Source organism: Taudactylus pleione, unplaced genomic scaffold (assembly GCF_031769625.1).
Source record: "Taudactylus pleione unplaced genomic scaffold, aTauple2 ptg000021l, whole genome shotgun sequence".
NCBI classification, from domain to species: domain Eukaryota; kingdom Metazoa; phylum Chordata; class Amphibia; order Anura; family Myobatrachidae; genus Taudactylus; species Taudactylus pleione.
In genome coordinates this window covers 6,897,239-6,909,133 of record NW_028284423.1, presented here as the reverse complement: position 1 = coordinate 6,909,133, position 11,895 = coordinate 6,897,239, and the positions used below count along the sequence as shown (strand labels likewise).

General features: G+C 44.7%; 1 long non-coding RNA gene across 1 annotated transcript in view; it reads right to left on the bottom strand.

Annotated features, from left to right (window-relative positions):
• Nucleotides 1-6,009: 6,009 nt before the first annotated feature.
• The window catches only part of LOC148539692 (uncharacterized), a 44,353-nt gene continuing 38,467 nt past the window's right edge, over nt 6,010-11,895 (bottom strand). Inside the window, exon 3 of the long non-coding RNA XR_015869869.1 lies at nt 6,010-6,605. This is a non-coding gene — a long non-coding RNA (uncharacterized LOC148539692). The remainder of the gene's footprint in view (nt 6,606-11,895) is intronic.

Here is an 11,895-nt window from a genome sequence, read left to right as displayed (position 1 = left end):
GTTAATGTGGAAAGCCGATACCATCTTCAGAAAACAGGAAGGTTTACTACCCTATCCTCATGAAAAATGAGAAGCAGAGATTTACAGGAATGAGACACTAGCTCAGATACCCTTCTGGCCTAGGCAATGTCAAAAACGAAAACAACCTTCAAATCAGGGTCTCATATTTGCCTGGGAGTGACATAATTCACCTATGGCCTCAACCATAGACCTGGCCTAATCAGGCATCACCGGCTGTTCAGCCAAACCTCCTGGTAATGAAACCCCCTGTGAACCAGCACCTTGGGTCCGTATGTTTTGCCAATTTTTTCTCACATTTTATACAAGTATAAATAGTGACTGATCCCTGTTTTTTGGACCCCTTGTCTGGCTTATCCATACTGAGAAAGAAAGACAAGACAAGTCCTACCAGTACAGATAGCTACCTAAATTCCTATGGAAAAAGTGTAGCACTGATTGAATAGCAAAAACCAAGAAGAGGCTACTTAAGACTCTAATTCACCCATCTGTTAAATGAAAAAAAAAAAAAACCCGGAATCCTAAAAGTCCAATTCTTTGCAAAAACCAAAAGGTAAACAAATCTTATATACCCCTGTATGTTACAGCCTAAATTCATTACAAAAAGTGCAGCAAAAAAGTGGCTTACATACTATAAGCCCAGAAATCACCAGGTTAACACTAATAAGTAATAATCCTAGTTAACTGCTTATCTTGTTAGTACACATCCATCCCCTTGTATCTGCTGTGAGCTTCTCCCCACAGATCTTCAGCTGTTCTCATAAGATGTTATGCTGCATGGCTTTACAGCCACGTGAGCTGCTGCCAATGAAATACCTGTGGGAGGCGTGGCCAGGCCTGGCGTCCTGTTCACTCAGGTCAACTGATGTAATCATAGCCTCCGGAGTTCCCCGGGGACTACCTGTGGCCACACGTGTAGCAGCACAGAGTACTGGAACCAATCAAGCCTCTCTCTCCTCAAAAGCCAGCAGCATGTTGATGCTCTGTAATTCCCTCTGGCAGTCCACCAAGGAAATCATTGGAGACTGAAAGTGGTGTGGTGCTGTTGAAGCCCCGGGCAGGTGTGAGACATGCCTGCTCTACGGTGCATGTGAGTAATAACAAACCCGGACAATCTGCTCACAAGCAGTGTGCCGGGAAGCAGTACATAAAGGCAAGAAGGTTTTTGATACATATCTGTAAAAAGCGTACCTTCTCTTTGCCAGCGCCCCCTCAGATGTGTGTCTGGCATGGAGAGAGACCCAGGGACTATGTAGTTTTGTGACTCTCTCAGGGGCCGTCTTTAGAGTGGGATACAGGATTCACACAAACCTATATTCTATAACTCCCACTCTGCTAGTCCTTGTCACCTGTTGCCAGGAACTAAGCACCCAAACCAAACATTAAAATAAAGAAATAAAACCTAACTAAAAGCTAGAACCTAGCCAGGTTAAAAGTGGAGGGGTTATATAGGGGGTGGGAGGCAGTTTCAATTAGCTGGTGTCCGACTCCACACCTCACTACGCATAACCCAGAAGTAATGGCATCCCCCAGATGGATGAAAAAGGAATACTGTTCTATTTGGCCCAGGGGCATATTAGCAGTCAAGGGGCCATGTACAAATGGGCCCCCTCCTCTGAGCAGAAACCCACCCCCCATCCATCCACATTCTAAGTGGTTTGTGCAAGAGGATCCCACAGCACCATCTTCCAAGTGATATTCCAGAAGATGGCACATACGCACATGATGGCAAAGGCGTACTTCCCAAAATTTGGGACAGGGAACTTTGTGTGTGCCTAAGGCCCCCGATCGAAAAAGGAGGCATAACCTCACTGCAAGGGTGCATGACGTCAGTCCCTCATTCCAGTGAATAGACAGCACGTGCATGCACATGGCATCTATTCACCACTTGCTATGCTAAGAAAATCAGGATGGTTGGGAGATATGATTGGGAGGTATGAGCAAAGACTGGCACAGTGCCAGGGTCTTTGTTTTCACTGCACAGTGCCATATTTTCCAAGATGTCACTGGGAAGATGTCTCCATGTAGGAGGGTGAACCTGCTTTGCCAGCTCCATGTAAGTATGCTCTTGGCGCAGGGTATTTATTTACCCGACTGGACCCAGAGGCCCATGTGCATCGCACACTTTGCACCTATTATAAATACACCTATGATTTAGCCTATATAGGCACAAGAGTAAGCTGACACTGTATTTCCAGAGCTTGTTGAATGTAGGTCCCTATACTAGTGATAGAACAATGGGCCAGATCGGGGCTGAGAGGTAAGCAGGAGATATCAGTGATATCGCCTGTATAACCTTTATAATTAGACATGAATTACATCGGTACTGCGGCTGATTAGCTGAAATGCAGGCTTCAAGTCAGTCAGCCATAGAAACTTTGTAATTCATGAGTGTCCCAGTTTAAAGGGATAGTACTTAATTTTTACAAAAGTAGGTGAAATTAAATATTAATTTTCATCTATTTTTATATAAATTAAGTGATGATGAATAGACCCCTGTAATAGCTTTATGGTGACTACAAATTTGTCAAATAATTATAAGAAAAAACTGTAACAATCTTCAACATTTGATTATGTTTTGCTGTATGGCCCCTTGCTGTGTCTTTTTACAGTCACTAGTAACATACCAAGTTTGTGACATGAGTTGTCTCTTACAAACCAGGCAATTTGCCAAGAACACTCATTTAAACTGGGCAGAAAGGTTATTTCGTTCACACGGTTACTCTTTCCTTCAATTGTCGTTAATGTGCTTGCTCAAGAGGAATGACATAAAGGGAGCTATGATTTGCTAAATAATTATGCACATATGTATCCAGCACATTACATTTATTATGTATGTTCTTTTTTCTTTACAATTCTACTCTTCTATATGTAAAACTTGTTACATCGTCTGTGACTTGTTAAATTCTAAAAGAAATTCAAACATATAAGCACAACAGACAAGACAGTTTTGCAAATTTGGAATTACCATAAATATTAGTATTTCATAAATTTATATATGGAATAATGGGACTGATTCAGTACGGATCGCTATTGCGATCGCAACAGCCATTATGCACGCAGTCTCACTGCGAAAATATGCTAATGATTGCAATCACAAAGCCATCGCAGCCAAACATATGGATGCCCATGTTACCTTACAGACATCCGTAATACTTAACATTGAGTACCATCGCAGCCTCCCACACACTTGCATAAGGTCTGACTCAGAAATTGCTAACCTCATCGCACGCAGTGAAAGCCTGCGTATGGCATCGCAGTGGCTAATTTATGCATGCCCCTGTAATGGCGTTCAAATGCACTGACACGCCTGCGTTTCACCGGGCACCCCCATCACCACCCCCAAATGGTCACTTCCTGTCCATCACTCTGCGATGGGTCTGCGTAGTCCGATTGCAGTGAGACCTTCGCACACACGCATTGCGATGCATGCACAGAACGTAACAATTGGCCGATTGAATGTGTAATCACAGTTGCGATCGGTAATGTATAAGGCCCAATGTATTCCCAACTGTAACATGTAATGATATTAGATGTCACCATAGAGTTCTGTGACCCAAGCAGGTAAGAAACAAGGGGAGGAAGTAGGAGGAGATCTTGCCTCCAGTAGGTACTATTGATGTTCCGCTACTGAGGTTGAGTTTCTTTGTATGTGCCCTGAATTATACTGTGTATATTCTGGACACAGTGAAAACAAAAAGCCTAGTAAGCTCAGCATTTATGGAATGGCTAAAAAGTAAATATTACACATAGCAGACCCAATTATTAACAAAATGTGCCTCACCATGTCAATCATATAGGATCCAAATGTCCATCATATGTAGGCCAATGTTATCATATATACAACCATGCCCACCCCATGTGGCCTTTGTCAGCTAAACAGTCTAATAATCTCTGCCTTAAGTTCTATGCCCAAGAAACTAAGGGGGAGATTTATCAAAGCTTGGAGAGAGATAAAGTGGAGAGAGATAAAGTAGAAACCAATCTGCTTCTAACTGTCACTTTACAGGCCGTGGGCCTCATTCAGCATTATCAGGCATGTGCGCATGCGCAGGAGCCGTTCTGTGCATGTGCAGAATGGATCCTGTGTGATTGCACGCAGAGCGGCAGCAGACTGTCAGGGGGCGGGGAGGGGGCAGTGTCGGCCTACTTTTCCCAAAATGAAGGCCTGTCTCGTGTCGTTGGGGGGGAGGGATTTCTTTCGGCCGATGGAGGTTTCCTGGCCTCTTTCCCTCATCTGTGAAGGCCGGCCTGCGTGACCCCTATGGCCACTCAGCCGGCGAGATGATCCGATGCTGTGTCCATGGACGCAGCTTGGATCATTAATGCATGCAGGAGACATGACACCTCCTGCTTCTTTAACATAATTGCAAAGACAGAATTACAAAGCTGCTTGTGTGCAGCTCTGCAATTCCGTCCACTGCTGAATCAGGCCCTGCGTTTGTTAGGACTATCTCTAAGGTTTGATACATCTCCGCCTAGACATTATAATATAAATTGCAGGGGATGCAGAGGCTCTTGGGCCTGGAATTAAGCGGGGCCTGTAGCATACTTGCCTACTTTTGAAGAAGCATTTCAGGGAGATTGTGAAAGCAGCACATATGGGCGCGAGTTACAGTGGGCGTATACTGCTACATCTGAGAGGTGTGTCATAAAACTGACTTACATCCAAATGTAAACGAGCCCAATAGCAATTAGTAAGATCTATTTGTTGATGGAAACACGTTAATACTTTTCAGAAAATGCATAGGGATCATTGTGCCTTATAACCGATGCAGGGAAATTATACTAATGATCTAATTTGAATGAATATATCTGGTTTTTTTTTTTTACATAACAGCTTCATAATGGGGGTAAGGTGCAATCAGGGAGATTGCTAGGGGTAAATTTACTAAAGTGAGAGTTTTTAGAAGTGAGTTTTAAAGTGATGTTGCCCATAGCAACCAATCAGATTCCAGCTATTATCGTCTACAAGGTGCTAGTTAAATGTTAACTAGAATCTGATAGGTTGCTATAGGCAACATCACTTTTAAAACTCACTTCTAGAACTCTCACTTTAGTAAATTTACCCCATAGACTCTTCAGGGAGACAGGGAGATTGCTACTATTTCAGGGAGTCTCCCTGACAATGAAGGAGAGTAAACAAGTATGTCCTGTAGCCACTGATCTTTCTGTACAATCGCAGTAGTTCCTCCTACTATGATTTCAGTGCAAGCGCAGTGAAGCCGGAGTTTGCAGGCCTCATGTTGCAGCAACAAATATAGGACTTACATAACAATAGATATCACTGTTAGAGAGGAGAGCTCAGTGCGCTGTCTCTTCTGCTACAGACACCAGATAATAGAACACAGAGCGTCAGACTCCTGGAGGCGTGATTTCAGACATGAACTACATGTGCGGCTCCCCATCACGTATTTCTCCCTGCTCCATAATGGACATGCCCCTGTGAGTCCTCAGATAAGTAATATTGTGTCGTGAGGTGTCTTCCTTACCAAACTTATTATTCTGTCCCACCACTTCAGCACAGGGTCCACTGTTGCTCAACAGAGAGGTAAAGAAGGATCGTTGCACACAGAAAATATTACAATATCTAAAAACTTTCACCACAATAACATTTTATACAATTTATTTAGCTGAAAACGACTTAGTAAATTTCAGAAAGAACTTCTGGTTGATCAACATAACAATTGTACCTTACAATAAACACTTTGTAATATTACACTTATGCAGTTGTATTATCCCTGTAATAAAACACTTCTCGTATGTTAGACCAAATTTCTTATACTTACGACCAGGGGCGTTTCTAGGGAGGAGGGGCCCATGTGCAGTCTCCGTCACGGGCCCCCTCCTCTCAATTTGGCAGCTGACAGCGCTTTGAACTGTGCTCGGCCAGCGCCGGAGTTATAGACTCTGGGCACTAGAGTGTGCCCAGAGTCTATAGCGCATGCACAGGTCACAGGGAAAATGGCCATGGCAGCCATTTTCCCTGAACTGCGCATGCGCAGTCGACAGGAAAATGGCAGCTGCGGCCATTTTCCAGATGTTTTTTACAGCGCCGGACCCCGTGCCGATGTGGGATTCAGGAGAGGTAAGTATATCATGGGTGCAGGGCCACCCTGCACCCATTATAGATATGCCCCTGCTTACGACCAATTTAAAGCATCACACAATAACAGTTCACAGTGTAAACAACATTTTACATGGAACAAGGCAGTCACATATATTAATGTTAACCTTGGGGCCACATAAAGTAAGATAACTCTATTCAATACGATGGAGCTCGGTGGTGCACTCACCAGAACGAATTTCCTCCTAGATTTTTTATCAGAGTTATGGAGTTTATATATAAGAGGGCTGAAAAGTAATGAGACTGCCTCTGTTTTTCTGTCCCATAGGTAGATGTGGCAATTCTATTCTGGTTATTGTGAAGCTCCTACATCGATGTGTCTGAACCTGTGGTTGTACTGCCGTAGTCTTCTTTATTTGGTCACAGCGAGTGGAAGATCTTCGTACGTTTCGTCATGGTGGATGAGGAAGACGTGTCTGTGAGATTACGTCAGAGATGTGTGATTGAATTTTGTGTTAAACTAGGAAAAAGCAGAAATGAAACTCATGAAATGTTACAGCAAGCATACGGTGGAGAAACAATTAGCCGTGCTGCAGTATTTCGGTGGTGGAAGCACTTCAAAGAGGGTAATACACGAGTGACTGACAAAGCGCATTCTTGAAGACCATCCACCGTGGTTACAGATGTCAACAAATGCGGATATGCCAAAACTGCGGAGATATTGCAAAATGACAGAAGGCTAACTTTACTTTCGGCTTCACTTGGCATCTCACTCAAACGGGTTCCGCATATGGTGACAAAGGAACTGTAAATGCATCGCGTGTAGGCCAGGTGGGTACTCAGACTCCTCACAGAAGAGCAAATGCGACGACGAATTGAATCGTGCATGAATACCGTTCGAATGTCGAAGAGGAGACCCGGTTTCCTGACATTAATTGTGACATATGATGAATCGTGGATTCGTAATTATGATCCGGAATCCAAACAAATGTCCAGTGTATGGAAACACGCAAATTCGCCTCCACTCAAAACATTCAGTGTGATTCCTGCAGCGTGTAAAGTTAGGCTTCTGCTCTTCTTTGATGTGCACGATATGATCCTACAGTACAGGGTTCCCCATGGAAATCAATGTTGACTACTATGCAAATGTTCTGAAAACCCATTTGCATGGTGCCATGAGGAAGAAACTGGTTTTTGCTCCAAGACAATGCCCGACCACATGTTGCTGCTGTTGCATTGGCAGCACTGACTGAAATTAATGGGACAGCACTGGAACACCCTCCATATAGCCCTGACTTAGCACCCTCTGATTTCTGGGCATTCCCAGCCCTGAAAAAATAAATAAAATAAAAGAAGTTCTCAACAGATGATGAAGTGAAAAATGTATTGAATGTGAAGGATGCTACTTTGAAAAAGAAAAATGTTCAGACTCCTGTAGAGTCATCTGAATATCGTATGTTACACAGCAGGTACTGTGTTTGCTAAACTGTGCTGAATTAACGACTAAACTGTCTAAGACTGGGTACATACTAGACCAGGCATGTCAAACATGCGTCCCGAATAGGGATGTGCAGGCTCGGTTCTACTCGGTTCCGTTCGGTTCTTTTTACCGAATCTTATTGGCTATCCAAAACTCGTGACAGCTGAAACCCAATAAGATCCGGTAAAAAGAACCGAACGGAACCGAGTAGAACCGAGCCTGCACATCCCTAGTCCCGAATAAACATTTCATGCGGCCCGACAGTGTGGGCCCAAATATATATAATATGCGGCCCACACCGCTGCCATGATAGGAGCTCAGCTCCGATCGGGAAGTGTTTACTTTATTTAAAACTGTTGGAAGCCTAAAGTAGCCTCTGATCGCTTCAGAGGCCAGCATTCCCAGTGATGCAGCGCGCAGGTGACGTCATGACATCACCCGTGTCTCCCGCAATGAGAGGAGCTTGCGCCTGCCGCTCTGAATCTAATTAGATCCAGTCAGTGGCAGTGTCTATGAGGGACGGTGGTAGTGATGATGGCATGGCCTGGAGCGGTGACCAGCGGTCATCATGAAGAAAGGTAAGTACTGCACAGGTGAGAGGGGCCTGTTCTATACTGGGGCATTACTGGGGGCACAACATGAGGTGCACTACTAAGGGTATTACTGGGGACACAGCATAAGGTGCACTACTAGGGGCACAACATAAGGGCCACTACTAGGGACATTTCTGGTGCGCTGCATAAGAGGCACTACTGGGGGCTCTACATAAGGGGCACTACAGGGGCACTGCATAAGGGGCATTATTGGGGGCACAGCATAAAGTGTACTACTGGGGGCAGTGCATAAGGTGCACTACTGGGGGCACTGCATAAGGGGCACTACTAGTGGCATTATTGGGGGCACAACATAAGTGGAACTACTAGGGCCATTACTGGGGCTCTGCATAATGGGCATTACTGGGGGCTCTGCATAAGGGGCATTACTGGGGGCACTGCATAAGTTGCACTACTAGGGGCATTACTGGGGGCACCGCATAAGGGGCACTACTAGGGGCATTACCGGGGCACTGCATAATGGGCAATACTGGGGGCACTGCATAAAGGGCATTGCAAAATGGACACAACTTCAGAGGGCATTGCATAATGGGCTCTAATACAGGGGGGAATTGCATAAGGGGCACTACTACAGGGGGAGCTGCATTATTTTTGATTAATAATAAACCTTTTAAAATTGCTTATAAGACTTTTTTTTGTTGCGGCACACACACTCTTAGACCTTGAATATTCGGACGTTTGGTATTTTGAGTTTGACGTGTATGTACTAGACCAGTGTTGGCTAACCTTGACACTCCAGCTGTTATGGAACTACATAACCCAGCATGCACTGCTACAGTCTTGCTATTAGGGCATGCTAAAATATATAGTTCCACAACAGCTGGAGTGTCAAGGTTAGCCAACACTGTACTAGACGATAAATTGGACGAATTGTCGTTTTGAACCGAATTGGAATGACAAATTGTCCACATTGTCTAATGTGTAGGCACTATTGTGCACTCCAGTGCGTTGTTCTGATCTGCTGTACATGCACGGCAAAAAAGAAGATATCTTTAGCGAATTGATGTAAATCGGGAAGTGTGTACGCCTAACCGGACGACCAAGCGATATGTTAACGTTATATCTTAACGATCTAACGACCAAATGATGCAAGAGGGGTCGTTACAAGGGTTCCACAGTGTGTTCGCGGTACAGGGCCGTAACTAGGGGAGTGCGAATGGTGCGGCTGCACAGAGCGCAGCGCTCTGTGGGCGGCACCGCTGCTCACTCACAGCTCCTGCATCTGGCTAGCTGGGTGCCTGTAACAGCACCCTGCTGCCAGAATCTCTGCAGCAGTGCCACCTGGAATGTCCTTAGGATGCTCCAGACAGTCACAATGCTGCCCTTACAGCACCCCAGAGCATCTTGAATATGCTTCGGCATTGCTGTAATCACCTGCTCCCGGCGCCTGGTGCAGGACATGCCTCCTCCACGTGACGTCATACGGAGGGAGCGTGGCCTACACAGGGTGGCGGGATCGCTAGCTTTGGCACTGACGCACTATATCGTTTAAAAGTAAAAAATTAGCGCTCTGTGGTACAGGGATATGTGTATTACTTGTGTTATGATGTGTATTGTAGCCCCTACAGTATATAAACGTTCTATTAAACTGTAGATAGTTCCTAGTGGACTTATAGCAGGTTGACAATAACTGTAGGCAGGATATTCCTGATGGTAACAAAATACCACTATAGTCTTATATCTGGTAGGCAAAAACTTTGGGCGGTGTATTCACAGAGCAGGTGAGAGCAAGCGGAGGCCAGAGAGACACAGAGCCAGGCAGCAGACAGAGGGCGCTGGCTTAGAGTCAGTTACAAGGTGGAGTTTAGAGCAAGATGCTTGTGTTTCTGCACATTACCAGGTGACAAATGAATCTTATTCTACTGCGACTCGCACTCCAGTTACGAGTCAACAATCAGGGGGACCAGCAGATGCCATTCCTTTGGCGAGTACATTTCAACATATTGACAACCTGCATATATACTGTCCATCTTCCCTGATACTGCATTCATTGATTCATTTTGAGGTGCCAATGATAATGTAAACAAAGGAAGGAGGAAAACATTCAGAGACTTTCTGTTAAAAAAAGGATCTTTGGATTACAAATACTTAAAAGACATATTTTATTATTTGAACACACTGCCCTAAGTTTTTGCCTACCAGATATAAGACTATAGTGGTATTTTGTTACCATTAGGAATATCCTGCCTACAGTTATTGCCAACCTGCTATATGTCCACTACAGTTAAATAGAACATTTCTATAGGGGCTACAATACACATCATAACACAAGCAATACACATATCCCTGTACCACAGAACGCTAAGCTTTTCCTTTTTTTCGTTATTTGCTAAAAGGGGTTTTGGAACACCCCACAGAGCTAGCATCCGCCTATTCCCATTACCTTGCAGTATATCGTTTGTTTGGGGATAAAGGGAAGTCGGGACCATCATTGCGTCGTTTGCACATAGTGTACCCAGTGTTACTTTGTAAACATCCAAGCAATTAGCAACAAAGTTTCTTTACTACTTTGCTCCAGAAAGTCTCTGTGCTCAATATTATTACTGGAGAGTTTGCTGGCTCAAAAGATGTTAATAAGATGCTGGCATTGTTCCTTGATCAGGGTGAACGCTGTACCCTCTCTGTTTTGACTGGGTATTAAGTATTTTTCCATTACACTGCCCAGTCCTGGCTTTCCCTAAAAGGCGCAACTACTAGCTCTGTGCAATCAGCATGACTGACTCTCTATAGTCTTTTCTGACACGCTTATGCTGGGTACACACTAGACGATTTCTTAAAATGATTTGTCGTTTTCCTATGGATCTGAACGTCAAATCAGTTAAACCGTCCAGCGTGTACACGCTATGGCCACTCCGGCGGGGTCGTCCGTCGCATCCTCAGATCTGCATTACATGCTGTTCAATCTGAGATCTGACTGACAACACCATGCTTTTGGATGAGGCAGGGGAATAACATATTGTACAGTCGTTCACCAGATCGTGCAGTGTGTATGGACCGCACAATATGTCTCTTGTCGCATCCGCCGTCGGTCGGGTACGCAGGTCATCTAGTGTGCACTCAGCTTTAGAGGGACTGTCTTTTAGATTATGGTAATTTAACTCCTCACTGGTATTAACAAAAGTGGCAAATAGGCTCTGCATTGTTCATCTAAAAGTTTATACTGTCTCTGGCATTGTACCTCTCTAAAATGGACTTGGGCTGTGTGTGGATAGTAATGCAGGACTACCGACCTATAACATACACTTTGGCTCCAACTGTTAACTGAGGGCTGACAAGATGCCCAGTTTATCTGTAGCCACTGCTCTCACCAAGTGACTAGATATCTTCTTCTGCTGCCCAGAGAGTGCCTGTTAAGGGAGAAGCCCTCAGGTCACCAAGAAAAACCACTGGGAATTGGGTAAAACACAAACCATGCAGCTCCGCTACCACCGGCAGTTACTTCACCACAGCGCAGCCACAAACTGCCATTTTCTCTAGTACAATCCTTGAGCCTCCAAAGTACCCACTGATCCCCTAATATCCAGCAGCACTGAGGGATCCAGTGCCTATATTAGACAAGGAGGCACATTATAACTTTACATCCTTGTACCTCAGCAGGGGTAGGCACACAGGGTCTCGGTAGGGTGTCACACCTGTACTAACAGAAACTGTGCCTACTGTTGGATAAGGAGCACTCTGCACTGCCTCCATCCATTTAGATGAGCTGGCACTCTCTA